General features: G+C 42.0%; 1 protein-coding gene and 1 long non-coding RNA gene across 4 annotated transcripts in view; one reads left to right on the top strand and one right to left on the bottom strand.

The window, feature by feature from the left end:
- Window positions 1–20,780, top strand: part of LOC113017624 (protein NLRC3-like) — a 159,567-nt gene that overhangs the window by 8,068 nt on the left and 130,719 nt on the right. The window lies entirely within an intron of this gene.
- Window positions 15,576–16,246, bottom strand: LOC113017946 (uncharacterized). The gene is made up of 3 exons (XR_003271627.1): window positions 15,968–16,246; window positions 15,765–15,888; window positions 15,576–15,605 (listed from the first exon to the last, which is right to left on the bottom strand). It is a non-coding gene; the product is annotated as an uncharacterized LOC113017946 (long non-coding RNA).

Raw genomic sequence — 20,780 nt, 5'->3', positions numbered from 1 at the left:
GCAATAATTTTATGGTTTATTAAATAAATACATCACTAATGAATTATTTAATGATGTATTTATTTAATTCACGTTGCTACTCCTGGCCCTGCATCGCTGTTCATAAATACATTTTATTTGTCAGCTTCACCCATCAAAGTCAGGGGGCGGGGTTAATGCTGATCAAGTCAAAACCATTGCTTTGGTCTGGTGGGCGTTCTTTTAGTGGGCTTTTCTCAATACTAAGTAGGCCTACACACCAGGATTTGGATATGTGTGGACCCAAACTATACTTAAACTTTACCCTTTTTTGTGTGTCACCAAATACACTTTAATATTTTCTAGACAAGAATGTAGTGGCATAATCTTTAACCTCGTTTTGGCTCCAAACAGAAGTGACAGACTTGAGCAGGGTTCATTTAAAGGCTGACAGAAGTGGAGTGGTGACGGGGAGATGTTTGACAGGACAGTGTTTCAGCCTCCACAGGTTCATGTTGTGCTCCATCAGTCAGTGAAGATGAAGTCAGTGCTGATGAGGCTGTAGAGTGTGTGAGGGATGTGAATGAGGATGATGAAGATCTGATGATAGCAGATAAAAACAGGCTGCAGAGACTTTGAGCCATACAGGGCACACAGTGTGTGTACAGAACAGCTGAAATCATTATGGAGGCCTCACTGGGATATGGAAGCATCACAGTACAGCTTCAGTGAAGCATTAAAGTCTCTGATATGAGATGAGAAATGAAGCAGCCAGAGCTTTTTCATGAGTGGAAATCCACGCTGACTGTGAGCTGCTGCTACAGCCTCCAGATTAGCCAGCAGCTCATCCTGCTCAACATTTCCTCACCAACTTTAATGGAAGTGTGATGTTTTCAGCTGGAGTGATGGTCAGGGTGGCCTCCCTCTCCTCTTCTTCTCCTCTTCCTCTTTCATTTGTAAAGCCACTTCTGCTGCTTTCATTCATTTGGAAGTCCTGTAGCTGAGTTTGGGAGAGACTAACAGCCTCGGCAGCAGAGGGGAGAAAGGCTGTAACACCACCACTTTACTCTGTTCTACCTGTCACATCATTTTATCAGGAAACAAATATGCTCATGTTTTTACTATGTTTGTCTTGAAGATGTAAGAAGATCACATGGTGCTTTTTATTATTGTGTTGGTTTGTTTGCTGTCTCTTGGATGGAGCCCAGCTGTGCGTGGCCCCTGGGCCTGTGGTCAGAGTGTGTGCTGGATAATCCGGCCCAGGATGAGGCCAAACTGACATGGGATGAAATGTCTGTCACATAATTGAGCTTAGTGTAGTTTCATTTCTGCACAATTTAAAAACAACCAAAACTTTGTTCTGTCTTTTCTATGTTATACTGTAGACTTTCTTTGATACTGTGTCCAAAAGGAGCAGCTTTTACTTTGAAGGGGAGGCGTCTCTGTTTCCTCTTCAGGTTGGATGATGGAAGCAAATGAGTGTGTGATGTTCTTTCAGTGTTGCACTTTGTAGATGCTCCCTGAGCACTGGTCTCACAGCCAGCTGCACATAGAGACCAGTGTTGTTAGTCCAGGTCAGAAGATGACTTGTTGGAATGAAAATGAGCTTGTAGTTTGTCTGCTTTAATAATGTGACTGGAAAAAGGTGTTGGACTTCAAATATGTCCATTTCTTTCACACTTCACCTTTAAAAGTGAAGCCTTGTGGTTCCTGGAAGGAAAAACACGACTTTTTCAAGTCTTTGTCCTGTTTTTATGATAAATGTACGACTTTAATGTGAAACATTCAGAGTTTTTTCTCTTGTTGTGTTTGTTTGAAGCTGCTTCCTGTTGGCTTCAGCTGTTTGGAGTTTCCATTTTCTAAACTTCTACATTCTGAACCTTCTTCAGCTCTGAACAGATGATGAAACACTGAATGATTTCAAGCTCACACTTTGTCTAATAAACTTACATCTTTCATTCTTTATACAGATTGTGGGACTGTGGTTTGTCAGAGATCAGCTGTGATTATCTGGCAGCAGCACTGAAGTCCAACCCCTCCCATCTGAGACAGCTGGAGCTGAGCCTGAACAACAAGCTGCAGGATTCAGGAGTGAAGCATCTGTGTGGTTTCCTGGAGAGTCCAGGATGTGGACTTGAAACTCTGGGGTCAGTCAGCATGTTTTAGTTGTGCTGAGATGAATATGATGTGAAAGTTGTGCTGACACTAAACTGCAGACATCAGGCTGATATTATACTGATCCACACTGAGGATCTTCATGGTAAAGTCTGTTTTCTTCTTCTCTGGTTTAGTCCATTGACTGCAGCAGAACAATGTTCACATTTCAAACAGTGAGACTCAACGTATGGCCCGCGGCCCACACGCGGCCTGCCCACCTTTCCTGATTCAGAGAGAGGGGACCCTGATTAACTGTGTAGTGTTCTTCCTCACAGTTCTAAGTATCAGACACAACAATGAATAATCCACAGCTGACTGTCTTTAGCAGGTCAAAGGTCACGGCACACAGCAGACAGTGGGAAATATTATAATTCTGATCATTTATCAGCACATATCCATATGTATAAAAACAAAGCTGACACTGTGAGACTTGATCAGAGGTGTGATCATCACAGCAGAGGCCTTTGTGTCAAAGTCACTGAGGATCAAACAGAAACACATGAAGCAGATTTTCCTGTTCTGGCTTTTTATAGCAGATAACCTTCAAAATATTCTGCAGTCCATCAAAAACTGAAGCAAACCATGAATCAACATGTGAACATGAGCTGATGCTGCTGAAGTGAAGCAAAGTTACAGAGGTTTGATTACAGACACAGCTGAGAGTTTGTAATCTGTCATCATTTTAAAAGGTTTACATTTCTTCAGTATTGAACAGCAGAAATGAGGCTTTGTTTTGGGAGGCCGACAGCAGTGAACACAACAGCAGACTGGTGCGTAATAAGCAGTGAATAATGCAGGAAACAGATTTTTGAAGGTAAACTGTTCTTGAAGTACACTGAGAGAGAGAGAGCTGTGCAGGAAGTAAACGTCAAAGTCAGAGAGAATTCATGACGATGTTCATCAAACGTAAAGCGTAGTTTGGATCTTCTTCTGCTGCTGGTTCAGTCAGTTTTGGTTGGAGACAGATGAAACCTGCAGCTTCAGGATCTGTGAGCTGTCCACTTTCAGCCCCGACGGCGTGTCCGTGTACGTGCCGTCGAGTGAACGATCCACGCTCTGTGTTTCCATCTTTGTGTGTTTAGCTGCTCTCATTTACTGTTTTATCTGTTTGCTTGTTGTTGAAATACTTTTGGGAGCTTTAACCTGAGATTCTGGCAAAATACATTTATATTAAAAATTGATTCAGGATTGAATGAATCAACATCGCTTTATTCAAATTAAAACCATTTAAATAGGAAAATCCATTTTTTTACAGCCGCCTCTAATGCTGGGTAATGTCAGCTGGTCCATGTGCAGCTGGCTGTGAGGCTCAGGGAGCGTCTACAAAGTGCAACACTGAAAGAACATCATCCATAAATATTGAGTAATAACTGGACTCTCATACAGCGAGACTCAAATGCCTTTAAACATCAGCTTATCCTGCTGATCCAAGTCCAACACTGAGTTTGTAAAAACATGTTTGTCAATCATTTTGTTTGGTTTCTGAGGAAAATGATTCAATAACTTGCTGCTAATACACAACATTTCATCATATTTCCTCATAACCCTCTTTTGTCTGACCATTTGATCCCATTTGAATTTGCAATAAAGGATCCACAGAGTTTGGTGACAATAATGACAGTAGATGTTTGTGTGGAAGTGCTGGAAGCAAATGAGTGTGTGATGTTCTTTCAGTGTTGCACTTTGTAGACGCTCCCTGAGCACTGGTCTCACAGCCAGCTGCACATAGAGACCAGTGTTGTTAGTCCAGGTCAGAAGATGACTTGTTGGAATGAAAATGAGCTTGTAGTTTGTCTGCTTTAATAATGTGACTGGAAAAAGGTGTTGGACTTCAAATATGTCCATTTCTTTCACACTTCACCTTTAAAAGTGAAGCCTTGTGGTTCCTGGAAGGAAAAACACGACTTTTTCAAGTCTTTGTCCTGTTTTTATGAGAAATGTACGACTTTAATGTGAAACATTCAGAGTTTTTTCTCTTGTTGTGTTTGTTTGAAGCTGCTTCCTGTTGGCTTCAGCTGTTTGGAGTTTCCATTTTCTAAACTTCTACATTCTGAACCTTCTTCAGCTCTGAACAGATGATGAAACACTGAATGATTTCAAGCTCACACTTTGTCTAATAAACTTACATCTTTCATTCTTTATACAGATTGAGGGGCTGTGGTTTGTCAAAGATCAGCTATGATTATCTGGCAGCAGCACTGAAGTCCAACCCCTCCCATCTGACAGAGCTGGACCTGAGTAACAACAGCAACCTGCAGGATTCAGGAGTGAAGCATCTGTGTGGTTTCCTGGAGAGTCCAGGATGTGGACTTGAAACTCTGAGGTCAGTCAGCATGTTTTAGTTGTGCTGAGATGAATATGATGTGAAAGTTGTGCTGACACTAAACTGCAGACATCAGGCTGATATTATACTGATCCACACTGAGGATCTTCATGGTAAAGTCTGTTTTCTTCTTCTCTGGTTTAGTCCATTGACTGCAGCAGAACAATGTTCACATTTCAAACCTTCAAAGAAGAAGAAAAATCCTCCACTGGATAATTCACTGTGAAACTCTCCAACTCTTCATTCCACCTTAAAGTCTGTCTGACACTGAAATCCAAAGCAAAATGTGCGTTTGCTTTACAGACAGCAGTCCAACACAAACATACACACATCATCCAAAACACAGTCCAACATCCAAATCTCCTCCACTGCCAGCATGAATGATGGGAAAGAGAAGGAGGAACACTCTGACATTCAGGGTTAGAATGAGTTTCATGAAGCAGACTGTGAAGATCAAAGCTGCATTAGAAAGCTTACATGAATGAATGAGTGGACAGAAGTGGACAGAGATCATCTGAAGCACTTCAAAGGCTTTAAATCAGCACATTTCTCTTTATTCTTTATCAACTCTGTTAGTTTCTCTCAGTTTTCTGTGGAATGAAGCTAACAGCAGGCTAATAAGATGCTGACCAATAGGTTTCTATTAAAGGTTGTAATTTGTATATGAAAAAGTGCTTTGGCTCAGCAGGGATCAGCTTACAGGTAGAATACAGCTGCTGGATGGGATTAGCATGTCATAGCTATCTACCAAACTGCTAACTGGGGGATTTCAGGCCATCTATGGATCATTTTTGCTAACTGTTTATTCAGCTTAGGCTCACAGGGCTGCAGCCTGTGCCCTAGCTGTCATAGGGCAAGAGGCGTGGTCCACCTGCACAGGTGAGCAGTCCATCACAGGGCCAACAGAGAGAGACAGAGAAGCACTCTCTCACATCCACACCTACAGCCAATTTAGAAGCACCAATGAACCTAAGCAGCATTTCATTGGACTGTGGGAGAACATCCAACCTCCACAGAAAGGCCAACAAGCTTCAACCTACAACCTTCTTGCTTTAAGGCACTAGTGCGAACCACTTTTCCCCATTTCAGCCCAAATCCTGCATCTTCCTGTTTCTGACTCCAGGCCAGCTCCACTAACACTTTCTCATCAGACACTGCCACCTAGTGGAGGAAGTCTTAGTTCCATTTGAAGCTTCAGATGACAGTTAGTTCCTTTACAAAGAGGTGGAGGTGGTGGGGCCACAGCACCATCATCACTGAGTGCCATAGGACACTTAACCTTTGTTTCCATATGCTGGGAACTTCCTGTTGTTCCAAGGAGGACTGGAAAATGTGTGAAAATCTCCCAGTCAGTTCCTCACAGCACACTTCAATCATTTCCCTCCCACAGCATCAGAACCAGGGCTTTTTCTCTCTTTGGTCCCACTAAGAGATTTCCACACAAACACCTCATCAGTGGGACTCTCAGAGCTACCAGCCCTTTGCTACAATCACAAAGCTCTTCATTGAAATCAATGATATCAAAGCTGGAATCAAATGAGTCCAAGTCTTCTGCTGATTCAGCATCACATTCATCTTTGCTCCTTGTTCTGCATCCCCACCATGGACTTCATTCCTTTCCAAACCAGCCTTGAGTGTCCTTTATTCAGCTCATCCTCTGCTTTACTTTTACACCTGATTTTAGCTGCTTTATCTCTCTTTCAACAAGTTTCTGTGCCTCAATCTTTTTCTTCTCTCCCTCATAACAAGACAGCTTCTTCTGCCTGAGAACATGTTGGAGTGATTTACTAATCCAGGGCTGCTTATTGGGGAAAATACTTCCTGTTTCCAAAGTAATCCCCATTTTTCCCAGAAAGAAATGTAAGTAGAAATCGATGATCTAAGTGAGAACATGAGCCTTTAAAAGTCCCAGTGGGTGCAGTCAAAGCAGTCCCTCAGTCCCAGTATAGAGTCTTTGGTCCAGACTGGAACAACTGTGTGCCCAGTTTGAGCTCTCTTCAGTGCTGTGACCTGACAGACCCAGAGGGGCCATCACATCACATTTAGAAGCTCCCCTAATGGAGCCACAACACATGTCCAACACTTAGTCTGTCTTGTTGGACCAACTGGAAGAAATGATTCAAGGACTTAGTCACAGAACAGAGATTCAAATCTCCAAAATCCAACTGGCTGCATCAGGACATATAGTCTGAAACTCTGCACAGTTTCCTGTTTGAAGCTGCTTCCTGTTGGCTTCAGCTGTTTGGAGTTTCCATTTTCTAAACTTCTACATTCTGAACCTTCTTCAGCTCTGAACAGATGATGAAACACTGAATGATTTCAAGCTCACACTTTGTCTAATAAACTTACATCTTTCATTCTTTATACAGATTGAGTTTCTGTGGTTTGTCAAAGATCAGCTGTGATTATCTGGCAGCAGCGCTGAAGTCCAACCCCTCCCATCTGAGAGAGCTGGACCTGTACGGAAACAACCTGAAGGATCCAGATGTGAAGCAGCTGTCTGATCTTCAGCAGAGTCCAGACTACAGACTGGAGACTCTGGGGTCAGTAGAGTGATGGAGTGAGTGGGTGGTGCTGTCAGCAGTATTGTACTAAACACAGTCAGTATGAAACAAAGATCCAGTGTTTCCTGTAAAGCTGCAGCTTCTCAGTGAAGCTGTGAGAGGAGAATGGTGACAGGCTTCAGGATTGGACACAAACACTTCCTGTTTCTGACCTTTATGGTCACCATGGTAACGGCTGACACGCTCTGATCAAACGCTGTCAACAGCCAATCAGCTCTCTGAACAAAGCAGCACGCAGACCAATGACTGCATTCATTTCCAAGTTTAAAGCAGTGAAGAACACAGTCTGTAGGTGAGGAAGAATTTAGTGAGAGCAGATGTTTGGATGGAATTCCTCCAGTTAACAGCTGGAACCGTCCATCTGGATTGTTGGGCTTGTTGTTGGGGTTCCTACAGAGCTCAGAGTGGACACACCAAGGTTCTTCTAATGAATGAAAGTCCAAACTCAAACTAGGAGGGAAAAACATTTTCAGCAACTTCAATAAAAATCCAAAGATTAGAAAAAGTGAAGCAACAATGAGTCCTAGTACAGTCCCAGCACTGAAGTCCCTGCTGCTCTTTATACTGGATGTGCTGCATCACTGACTGACAGCTGATGAGGAGTCTCTGGAAACACTCGTTTATCTCCTCTGCTCTTCCTTCTTCTCTCTGCAGGTGGAGGCCATGATGGTAAACAGGACGGTGTGTGTGCTGAGAGAGGAGGAGCTGTGTCCTGATGATCCAGAGAGGTTGAAGCAGCAGCAGCTTGTGTGTGGAGACGCTCTGACTGGGCCATGTTACTGGGAGGTGGAGAGGAGAGCTTCATCCAGCAGTGACTGACAGAGGAATGAGAAGAAGTGCAGATGACTGTCAGTGCTGCAGAGTGAACTGCTCTGAGAACAGCTCCACTGTCAGACACAATGTAGAGTCCAGCATCATCCCTGTGTGTCCCTCTGGATCTGACAGAGGATCATCAGTGTATCTGGACTGCTCTGCTGCTGCTCTGTCCTTCTACAGTCTCTGCACAGTCTCTGTCTGACTCTGGCTTCAGATCCTCCTGGATCAAACTCACCTGGAAAGACTTTCAAATTCAAATTCAAATTTTATTTGTCACACACACAACCATACCCAGTATGACATGAGGTGAAATGCTTGAAGCTGTGCAATGCCCGACCATTAAATGACAGTGGTTTTACACTATTTACAATTTACAGGTTATTACAAAATGTACAGATTTAACTTAGAAATTTACAGTAAAAAATTGCAAATAGCAGAAAGAGATTATAAGGAAGTGTACATGAAGAAAAACCAGTGTGTGTGTGGTGATGTGATGTGTGTGAGAGTCCAGTCTTATAGTGATGTGATGTGTGTGAGAGTCCAGTCTTATAGTGATGTGATGTGTGTGAGAGTTCAGTCTTATAGTGATGTGATGTGTGTGAGAGTCCAGTCTTATAGTGATGTGATGTGTGTGAGAGTCCAGTCTTATAGTGATGTGATGTGTGTGTGAGAGTTCAGTCCTACACCTGGTTCACGCCGCAATGTATTGCGCCATTTTCCGGGTCCACAAATCAAAACAAACGCACCGTGTTGGAACGACGACGACAAGAAACATGCTTAAAAGCAGCTCAAAAGAAAACGGACGGTATAGAGACCGATTGCGTCCAGAGGCGATGCAGCAGCACTTGAAAAAATTAGAGTGCATCGCAAATCTGGACCCATATGAAATACGGCAGTGGAGTAAAGACCCAGGCAACTTACCGCCACTGTCCTACCCTGATATCTTCACGTATCTTGTTTGTGGAGTAAGCGCTTACACTGCAAACCAGTTTCATAACTACAAGTCACTGGAGGCGCACATCCAATTTACAAGTGCAAGATTTGGCTATTTTCAAGCCGGCAAACTGTGAGTACGTCGTCATTCATACCAAGGTAAGTAAGCTGGAGTGCATCGAGTGTAATAGCCATTGTCCACCCCCCACCATAATTAATGTTATACTTTTATCATTGAACTGCTAAAATATCGCTATCATATCATGTGCCCATAATTGTAAAGTAGATGCAAACTAACACATTGATAATAGGGCAAATTATTACTTAACGCCAATTTGTGTCCTCCCTGTCTCATTGAATTTATTGTCTTTACATCAACCTTGTCCTTGTATGTTCCAGGTACTGCACTCTCAAAGATTGAATGAACCTGTATTACAGCCATGGGTAATTGTAAGCACCACGGGGAAGGTCGAAGCCGCACACTGAACATGCTGAACATGCTACCTAAATAAATCCAAGCAGGAAGCATGTTTTAATAGTGTGATTGGGTCATCTGAACACGCTACCTATACGACAGAGCCATTTACCATGTAAGGTAGCATATTCTGATAAGTTAGCACGGATTGATAGACAAGACTATAAATTTACGCTACGGTAGGATGTTTTGACAGAACACCGGTTCTCGTCGCCAACATTTTTCTTTTGTTAAGCTTACTGTTATCAAGGCATGGTAAATGAACAGTAAACCTTGCCTGATGACTAATCTTCCCGTTTCCCTCTCATTGATTTATTTGGGTTGTCATGGCAGAAGTATTAAACGATGCCTTTTATTAGAACATAAGCATTTAAATGCAGTAATTGTATTTGAATTAGTTAAATATGAGTGGGCAACTCTGACCATGACAAGACTGCATTTGCTCTAAAGAATTAATAAAAAATTTTGACATATTGTTGTCATTATTTTTACTCTTCAATTTTATGTGTTTTTTCTTTAAGATGGTATCAGAAGTTGCTCCTCCACCATGAAAAAAACCATCTGCGTGTATTCTTTCACTACATCCACGATTCTCCTCTGTGGTCTTCCTCATTCATCCTGTTTGGAGCTTAATGTTCAACATCCTTTATCTGTTAAAATTACAGAAGGAGAAGAAAGTAATCATCAGAGCAGGAATCATGATAAATGATAAATAGATTACCAGTACATACAAACATAACACTTGCATAATTTCTCTGATAACGCTGCATTGGATGGGTTTATTAACTGTGGGCTGAAATTGTACTTCAGTCTGCTGGTGAGGAACTTTTTTGAGTGTTGAATAAAATGTCCTCCACAATCTGTATATGAATTGTCATTAAAACCATAGAGATTCTTACTTATAAAGGAAAGAAAAGTGGGACAAAGCCCATCAACATATATTGTATATTTTCTGAAACATTACAAAGATGCAGGTAATTCTGGGTTCACCTGAATTACAGATTAGACTGGTGGACAAACAGAGATGTTGTGTACAACTGGTGACAGCATCAGTGACAACAAATTAATCAGCAAGGCTGGAAGCAGAATTAGGAGGCGTCAGAGTCAGCGAGGGTCAGAGATCAATGAACAAATTGCCCACCTTCATGGATAATGCATCACCCTCAAAAGGATTCAAAATTTGGGCCACGAAGAACAGTTCAGGAAACCTATTTTATTGTTTCGTCTGTGAAACTGTATAAATGAAATGTAAATTATGTTAAAGGCAAACACATTTGTAAGCCATAAGAAACAAACATGCTTTGCATTATACCTTCAAACATCTGTATAGATTTGATACATTATTTATTAACTGAATTTGCTAACATGTCTTACATAGTGAGAGTGTTTCTTTCACTGATGATATTTCAATGATATGTATTTTTTATGACTAAATAATGCTCTATCGAACACCTGGCAATAACAGCAGGTGTGGCAATTTTGTAATTTGTTGTTTAAATTTGATATTATTTCAGGCAGTATATTTTCTTAGCCTTTGTCATACTCATGCTTAACCCTCTCAGGCTCAAATTAAGTTTTTGTTGCTAATGCACAAAAGAATACCTGCAGTGGTGCTTCTGAGTAAAAAAAACTCATAAAATATGTATGTGGGGTAATCAGGTTGTTAGCTTTTAACTGTTGCAAATCTGCAACGCCTGCCTTGAGAGGGTCAACACAGCAATCTCAGAAACAGTACAGTAAGTTTGGGTGTGGATCACAGGGTGAAGAGTGGGGGTCACCCAGAGTCAGAATGCAGTGAAATATCAGTGTCACCTCTTACAGTTTTTGTGTAATCTGAGCTCAAAGATGAGGGTATTAAAAGTACAGTACTGTATATTGGGTAAATTTTACTGTAAATTTTCTCTGAATCGTACAGTAATTTGGGCTGTGGATCACAGGGTGAAAAGTGGAGATGAACCAAAACTGGGAGTGGATTGTGAAGTACAATAGTGTCAGGACACAAAAGACTGCTTTTCTAAGCCAGTCGGCACCTGCACCGTAATATGCATAAGAATAGTGCAACAACATTTTAGGTGCAGCTAGCTTGACTGTGTCGTCGTAAGTGAGGGCTCACTTGACCGCGGTCAAATATGGTGCTGGAGAAACAAACTACAGAGAACTTTGTAAAGAGAGTATTGAGTGCTTTGGCGATGTAAATGGACTGGTTCTTATATAGTACTCAAAGCACTTTAAAGAACTTGCCTCATTCAGGTGTACGCAAGCACTTTTCTCTGTAAGCACTTTCTGTGTAATGTTCACACACATTCGGAGAGCAACTCTGGGTTGGTATCTTGCCCAGGGATATTTGGCATGCAGACGGGGATTGAAGCACCTTCCTCTACTACCTGAGCAAAGCCACCCCATGTTCGTCTGTGCACAGATTTCTTTCAATACAGTATTATCACAATTGTGCAAAAATACAGGCATGAAAGCTTAAAGTGCGCGATCACAATAAAGGTGACGCTCAGAGACTGACTGAGTGATCTGAGAACTCATCAGCGCTCATCACTGCCTTCACTTACTTGCTGCTATGGGTGCAGGAATAACACAGTTATGCAGTTACTTTCTCAGTCTGCTAGAGCCTCCACTTGAACGCAAGAACCTTCATTTATCTTCTCAAACGGAATTCAAAATGTTTTTTACAAATTGAAGGATTAAGATATAAATCGCAGAAGCATCGATCCACACATTCAAAGAAGAACAACCCAACAAACTCTTCATAAAACTCCAAGAGATATGAAAATCTTTATTTCTGTCTATTCTGTGTTGTTAATAACATCACATCTTCACATAGTAGCAAAAACATATTAAACAAACATTAATCTCAACATGCATACTGTACTTCAAGTTTCTCTCATGGAAAGGCCAGTGTTACTTTTATAGTATCCTTTCCATAAATATCATAAATATCTTTACCCATGTAGTGGAATTATTGTATTTTTTCATTTTAGTTAACAAGTATAATGTGACCACATTCACTTTTTATCAGGACAAGCTACACCACCACGGTGGTTAGCATACAATAACACTGCCTTGTTCTCAAAGCTTCTTGCTAACTGTACTTTTTTCTGAGATGTTCTCTTTAAGTAAGGATACTGAAAGTGTAAGCAGTGTATACGGTCACATCACGTGCTTAAGGTTGTGTTAGCACTGATAATTCCTTCACAGTTCTTTAAAGATGCTGAAGTCATCATATCAGCTGTAAATGCAGTGCTGCTGCTGTCCTTACGCTATACTTTCAAGCATCACACTTTCTTACTGACCAGTTTATTTCCACTTTTTATGCTCTAGTATGGTGTGACTGAATGAAGTCAGCAAACCAAATTCTGTCCATCTGAGGATGAGAAAAAACTTGCATGAAATGGGAAGCATGAGATGAAGATGGCTCCTATGCTTTAGACGTGGCACTGTTTCTGCCATTGTAAGTACGCTAATGCTTGAAAGATCCATTAAAAGTCTGACACTTCACTCTTCAGCTGGAGCGTCCATCAAGTTTTACATTCCAGGTTTCCTCGTTGGGATTACGACTCAGACGATGATGTGAAAAATTAGTTATTACATTAAACCCATAAAATCAACACTGGCAAAAAAGCCGTGCACTTCACAGAGCAGCTTTCTATGGCCGAGCAGCTCCTGCAGGTGTAAGGTGTAGGTGTCACAGCACTCTGGTCCAAAGAGTTTATGTGCAGCATGCAGACAGAAAATGGCTTTACAGAATATGACTGAATGTTGAGGCACCAAAACACACTCAGTCTGCCCCTCAGTCTGATCAAGAAGAAAACCTGACTGCGCACTTCATAACATCAGTACGATGATGTCCCAGAGGCCATGTTCAGGTTATTCTCCCGTCCACACTGAGCGGGCGGATCAGTGGAGTCTGCATTAGCTTTAACAGAAAGGTCTGATTTAAGCAGGTAAGCTGAATAGACAAGAAAAGCTAGAAAGCTTTATCAACTATAACCCCAGCGAGGACCTTGACAGGTGTCTTGTGTACAGGTGAAGGCTGGACAGTCAGCAGGATACCTTCCTAACATTTGTCATTCCCAGCATTGAACCGTTTCCTGGCACAGCCTCAGTGAAACAGAGCATCGTTTCCACCCCACAGTTACAGACAGGCTGTGCTTTTCTTTGGTAACACCGTCGAATGAGCCCCGTGTCCTCTCTCAGTAGCTGCTTTCGTGTCCTGTCAGGATGTACAGGCTGCTCAGTGCTGACGGGTCATCAGTCGGTGTGCTCTGAAGGATGATGTCTCTGCACATTGTCAGCAAATGAGAAGGAGATGAGTTGTAAAGGAGAACCAGAGAAAGGCAGTACTAACCTAAAGCCAGTGCCTCCACCTGCTTCTACTCCTCCCACCTCTAGTACTAACACTACTCTACTGATACTACAACCACTGTAGTTTGACTTTAATGCTACACACTGGTACAGTACTGGTACACTTACTGGAGTTTTACTCCTGTTCCTGCTCATCACCACGCCTACTACTTTTTTAAACTTTATGATAAGTGTGAACATTTACACACCAGCATACAAACAAGTTTAAAGTAGAAAAAAGGAAGCAAAGAGCTGAGAAATACATAAAACATAACACAGAAGAAAAAGAAACCTTTGCAGGGATTCCTTCTACACCCAGTTTGAGTAAAAACTAACTGAAACACAAGGAAAGAAGATAAGATCAACTAAATAAGGGTTGTATAATAATACTTAGTACTGGCAGCCACCAGCGCCAAGCCTCAGCCTCCCAGTAGACACACCTATGGTACCGATTTAAAATCCTACATGTCTTTGTTCTCAGGTTATCACGTTCACAAACTTTGGTGTCCACGCTATTTGCCTGCCAGGATGACAATGATTTAGATCACAGAAATCCAACAACATTTTTAAGCTGTTATTCCTGGTTTCACAGTGGAAAACTCTGGGTAACGTCCATTATCTTTGCTACTTCCACATGCTACTCTGAAAATCACTTCCAGGTCTATTAACAATAGTATCAAGAAAAATACTATCCTGATTACTTCTGATGTACTAGGATTACTAGTTTCTCACAGTGATTGATAGCTCTTGTCAGCATACAGTTAACATACCTGTTTGTTCCCAGAACTCTGAACACACGACTCTCATCTGTAATTTCTTGTGTTACCTGCACAGAAAGTGAAAATTCACATGTGTAATGACTTAGAACAAATATGATAAGCACATGATACGAGCTCAGCCAACGTTGGATGAATTTACTAGTTCATCACCTCATCTGAATGGAAACTCCTCCCTTTGAGGCCATGCTTCCAGAACGCCAGCACACTATCCTGCAAGCAGACTGACAGAACAGGAGGTGTCACTCAGCTTTCAGGACACACATCAGCTCTCATTCATTCTGTTTGTCACATCATTATTTCTACCTAGTGTTTCAATGGGGAAGTCAAAGACTATTTCTGCAGCCAGCTGTCTGGATGGAAGTCCTTGCAGGTTCACGATCTTTACAGTTCCTGTCCAAACAGTACACAGATTGAGAATGAGCATGAAAGACATTTGAAGGATTCACAATATGCGAGGGGACTTACTTTCCAAGGTGATGAGAACAGTGTCTCGGTCCAGCTGGGTTACCTGCACGGCTCTGAGTGCTCCACTATCTCCTGACGCACGGAAACAAGGAAGCTTGTTGAAACAAGTTGAAGCTTGAAGCTTCAGGAAGTCAGCAGAGAAATTCAGAAACGGTCCTACCTGGCACTGGAACAGGAGCGCCATTCAGCTCTATAATATCAAACCTGAGCTGTTGGCCGGTTGGTGGTTTATCATTACTACAGTCTCTCACTCCAACACACAGCTGAGGAAACTCATCTGTTGCCAACACCAGCAGTTCAAATATCGGAAGAGAATCTGGGAGTCTGATGGCGAGTTGCTGTGAAACAGTCACCAAGGAAACAAGAAAAACTAAATAAATTCTCATGATGGTTAAGTGATGCTTGTTAAACCTGAGCTGAACCTGTTCATACAACCGTCCAAAACAGCACAACAGAATTCTTGTATGATTAGTAAATCTTGAGATTAAAGATAAACTGATGCCATCCATCCATCCATCCACCCATCCATCCACCCATCCATCCGTCTGTCCTTTTGAAGAGGCTCATACCACAAGAGTAAAACCAGGCCAGATGGGACAGCCCCGCACAGAAATGCGCTATCTGTGTATGGGTTTCTTGCTGAAACAGAGAGAGCAGGACTAAGTGTCTGCAGTTGTTCTCCGTGAACAAACAGACTGACCAGAGTAACTCGGCATTGCTTACCTACACTGCACCTCCTACAACCTTTAGTGTCAAGAATCTTTACAGATATGGCAAACTTTCTGTGGCCAACAGAGAATACCCAGGTCAGAACAAGCAGACAAAATTGGGTTTACAGTATCCTCCTTCCTCAAAATCAGGTGGTAGCATCATACATGACATTATTAACACTGCTGCACCTACAGCTCCTGTTTCCCTGCATCTGTGATGGCGTGTTGTACCTGAGACTGATCCGCTCAGTGAGGCGGTTGGTGCTGAGCGACAGGCTGCTGTGTTTCTTGTGCAGATGTCCTTTCTGTTCAAACAGAGCTGGCAGGCTGTGCGAGTAAAGCTGGGCCGACTTCCCTGCAGGATGGAGCCTTTTTAGAGCAGCATATTATCGAGTGGACACAATGTTCTCCGTTTGTGTCACGCTGTTTGTTACCTGATACGGACATCAGCACATTGTTCATAACATATAGCCATATACATCGCTGAGGGAGGAGCTGTGGGGAAAAGACAAGCAGTTCACTGAGACTTCAAACATCCAGCTTCAGTCATCAGACTGTTCCAGAAACATCATTTCCTGGTTTTCAGTGCTCCTCCTTTCATCAGGAGCTGCACTCCTTACTCAGGTTTTTCAGGGTGATGCGATTAATGACTTGCACTTTGCTGTTATTACTTGCATTTTTACACAATGCTCTTCTACTCTGACTGACACTTTCAACTACCAGCTTGACTGCGCATCACTCTTTTCTACCACAAAACGACCAGTTACACATGTCTGCATGAATTCTGCACGCACGTTTGCACTACAAGCTGCACACAAACACGTGCACACACATGCACACACTCACATGCACACATCCATGATTTACTCCAAACCTAACCTTCGGCGCTTTTTAAATTCCAACCCCTTCAGTGGAAACATCGGGAGAAGTTTGCCAGTGTGGGATTATAATATTATTTTATGCCATGTTAGACCCCTAATTAAAGATTGTGAATTATTATGTAGTTTTAGTTTGCATTATTCTCCTGAATTAGAAGAAGATGATAACTATTGCATTTGTTAAACTGATTTGCATTACATTAGACTGCTGATTTATTTTGAATGAATGATATTGTTTCATGATGCATTATACTGCTGAGTTATAAGAAATACTGTTCGCAGAAAGTCTTATTTGTCTGATTAGAAGAGAACAGAACATACTGGAGTTTTCTGCCACATCTCAGCAGGAGCAGATAAACAGGGAGCCAAGGTCGTAGCTTAGGCGCTGTGTGAGAGAAAGGATGTGAATGTTTAGGCTTTTATGATAAGGTGGAGGCACCAGAGGCTATAAGGGTTTGATCAATGCTCCACCATTTTGAGATCTGGTGTTGTCTGCGTACGGTGTCCATCTCCCACGCGTGTGATCATTAAAATCATCGTTTGACTCAACCCGGTCGGACCAGTGTTGTTATTTTGGTTTTTCCTCTTGTATCCATCCCCAATATTTCAATCCGTAACACCATCAAACTCCTCGTTGGAGGGGAGAGGGAGGGGAGACAGGAGGACAAAGGAGGGCGGGAACAACTGAGCTGTAGTGCTTTTTTTTTCAACTGTGCAATATTTGCAATATTTTTTTATATTTAACCTTTTTTGTGGGGCAAATAATATTGACACCAGTCATTTTGTGTTTTTCTGAAATGATTCTGTTATTGTGTACAAAATATTTTAAAAAATTAAGCTATAGGGAAATCCTCTGGTTTAAAATCCTGTTTAAAAAAGCACTTGGGACAATTGTGTTGGTGACAGCTTTTGTTATAATATCAATAATATTTCTATGAATATGGGATACTGTTACATGTTTGCATAGACTTTTGTGGAACATGGAGACACTCCTGGCATTATATGAGCAAAGTGAGACTCATTTTTTAGGGTTGGTGGAGATGAGTGTGAAGATCCAAACAATCCCTGTCAGTGATGGAGAAGCTTTGATGAAAATATTTGGTAAAAAGTTCACCAGCATGAAGGAAATGAAGTTTCAAACTTTCCGTAGGAGGAGCCCAGCACGCCTGCTTAAAGAAACGTAAGTGTGGCGATGTGGATGCTTGCAGCGACTGCTGTATAGAGGCCATCCTGCTACACATGAAACACATCAGAGTCATAATTGTTATTTTAGTCACGTGTTTGTTTATTATCCTTATTGTTTTATCTGGGACTGTTTGCAGACATCTCAGAGAGAGGAGACACCAGCATCTGAACAGAGACTCAAACCAGCAACCTGCAGCTCCCTGCTTGGCTGCTCCAGTTTTCTCCTCACTCATGTTGCCCACCAGTGATTTCTAGCTGCCCACCCACACAGCAGGCTAGAATATGCGCTGAGCCTCAGCACCCAATACTTGGACATGTTTTCTTTATTAAACAATGAACCAGACCCCAAAAAGTAAACAGCTGTTATTGCTAGGCAACGGGAGCAGCATTTGGTGATGCAGCACCTGACATTCCTGACCATGTGGGCGGAGCATGCATGAATGGAATGTTCAGTAGAACTGTGCAACACAAGCACTTAGTTACAGCATGTTTCATTGTATCCAGACACAGCTAGAGACACATCTACAGCAGCATCTCTGTGCAGGACAAACGACAGCTGACGAAGAAACATCGAAAACTTCACTTCACTCCTCTACAAAACGTTGGTTCCTTTGTTTAAAAGGCCAAAATGAATCAAGGGAGATCGAGAAGAGGATCGGCGAGTGCTTCACCTCACAATACAGTACAGCTGATTCATTTTAAATATCAAATGATACAGGCTGAAAATGTCAAATTAAAAGAAGAGGCAGAAAAATCAACAGGAGAAGCTAAAAATTCAAAGTTTGAAACTGAAGTAGTATTGCAGGAATTACTGCATGTGGGTCTCAAACTTAAAGGAGAGAAGATGAGAAAACAACAGGCAGAAAACGAGAATGAAAACATGAAGAAAGAACTGTTGGAAGCTCAAAAAGCATTGGAGGAAGAGAAAAGCACAGCACAAGAAGCCAAAAATAAATATCAAACTGCAAAGAAGGAGGCAGGAAATGTGATGCAGGAATTACAGGAGGTGCAGGAAGCTTTTGAAGAGGAAAGAAGGAAAATGCAGTTGGAAACACAAGACGCTGCAAATGTAATGGCTGAAGCTGAAACACTAAGGAAGGAATTACTGCATGTGAAGCAACAACTTGAAGAGGAGAAAAAATGTAAAGACGAGGCAGAAAATGAGATTGAAAATATGAAGAAAGAATTGTTGGAAGCTCAAAAAGTGTTGGAGGAAGAGAAAATTAAAATACAGGAAGCAAAGAAAGAAATGGAAGATACAAAGAGTTACACTCAAAACATGAAGAAGGAACTGATGAAAGTGCAAGAGGAACTTGCAGAAGAGAAAATTGAGTTGAAGGTATTGAAGAAAGAAACGACGGTGACCAAGAAAGACTGCAAAGATGAACTTAAAGAAATACAAAAGCACAAAAAGGAAGCTAAAGAGCTCCTCAAACACAAAGAGAAAATGGCCAAACAGCAGCTGAAAGAAACATTTAAAGATGCCGAGGAGCAGCTCAACAAAACCTTAAAAGAGCTGAAGGCAAAAGAAAAGCAAGCCAAGGACAGGAGGGGATTCTGGAGCAGACTGCTGAGAAAGAACTGACCCAGCAGCATCTTCCTCCTTCCCCCTCTCTCAACCTTTCTTTCACAAAAATCCCCCCAAACTTTACTTGGGACGTTTGTTTGTTTTTTAAAAACTCTATTCTGAATGCATGTACTGACATACAAAAATAAAATTGCCATAACTTGACCTCATGTTGCCTGCTTCTTTTCTTGTGTGTCTGTGGATGTAAAACAGTAACACACTTTCTGCTCTGTGTGTTTTTAATTGTAAATAAATGCAATATATCTTCATTTTAAAAACTTCTGCTCTAAATCTTTTTTTAGCAAAATGCTTTTTTTGCCCCTTCCTGATTTCTTATGTTTTAACATGTTTGTTACATTTACATGTTTCCGATTCCAAGTGTTAACACAGATGGTCAGAGACAGAGGTTTGGACAGCTCTTTCCCTTTATTTGTATTTATTCAGGTTATTTTTATACTCAAAAATCCATCCACAAGCTCCAACGCGTCCAGAACTCTGCTGCCTGTATCATCACCAGGACCCCTTCTATCCACCACATCACTCCTGTCCTGCAGCAGCTTCACTGGCTCCCGGTCAAATATGGCATCAATTTCAAAATACTCTTGCACACATTTAAGGCTATTCATCATCTCTCCCCTCCATATCTCTCTGATCTGGTTAAGATCACCGCCCCATCTCGTTGTCTCAGATCTACTTCTTCCCTTTCACTCTCCGTCCCCTCCCCCCGTCTTGCCACCATGGGGAGCAGGGCTTTCAGCTGCTCTGCTCCACGACTCTGGAATTCCCGACCTCCTGATTTAAGAAACATCTCTTCCTTCTCTCTCTTTAAGTCCCAACTCAAAACTCACTTGTTCAAAATAGCTTATCCCACATAACCTCCCACTCTGCTCTTTTATTAGTTTATGTCTTATGTTTTTACGATTGTGTGAACTGCTTGCTTTTATCTTGCTTTTTATTCTAATGTGTACAGTGACTGTTAGAGAGTTATCTCTGGGATGCTGGGATGATAGCTCCCTCAGGACTTAAACTCCGGTCAGAGAGTGGGGCACAGAGAGCTCAACAGTACAGCAGTGGGCATACTTAACAAATGTGGGAGGGGTGGACAGACGTGTGGTTCTGAATAACAAGAAACAAGGAGAAACAATTTTCACATGTAAATATAACAATCACTTCCCAACATCATGCCAATATAATTCTTTCTCAGGAGACTGAAAAGATTCAGCATGAGCCCCCGCATCCTCAGGACCTTCTATCACTGTGCCATTGAGAGCATCCTCACTGGATGCATCACCACCTGGTATGGCAACAGCACCGCCTACAACTGCAAAGCTCTCCAGCGAGTAGTGCGGTGCTCTGAACGGATAATTGGAGGTGAGCTTCCCTCCCTCCAAGATATCTACAGGAAGCGCTGCCTGAGGAAAGCGGGGAGGATCATCAAGGACTCCAGTCACCCCAGCCATAAACTGTTCAGACTGCTTCCATCAGGAAGGAGGTTCTGCAGCATCCGGTCCCGTACCAGCAGACTGAGAGACAGCTTTTTCCATCAGGCCATCAGACTGCTGAACACGTCATAGACACCTCAGCTTCACTACTGGAACTTCAACATTATGCACTACA

Source organism: Astatotilapia calliptera, chromosome 3 (assembly GCF_900246225.1).
Source record: "Astatotilapia calliptera chromosome 3, fAstCal1.2, whole genome shotgun sequence".
NCBI classification, from domain to species: domain Eukaryota; kingdom Metazoa; phylum Chordata; class Actinopteri; order Cichliformes; family Cichlidae; genus Astatotilapia; species Astatotilapia calliptera.
The sequence above is the reverse complement of the archived record's forward strand: the minus strand, read 5'-3'. Positions and strand labels throughout refer to the sequence as shown.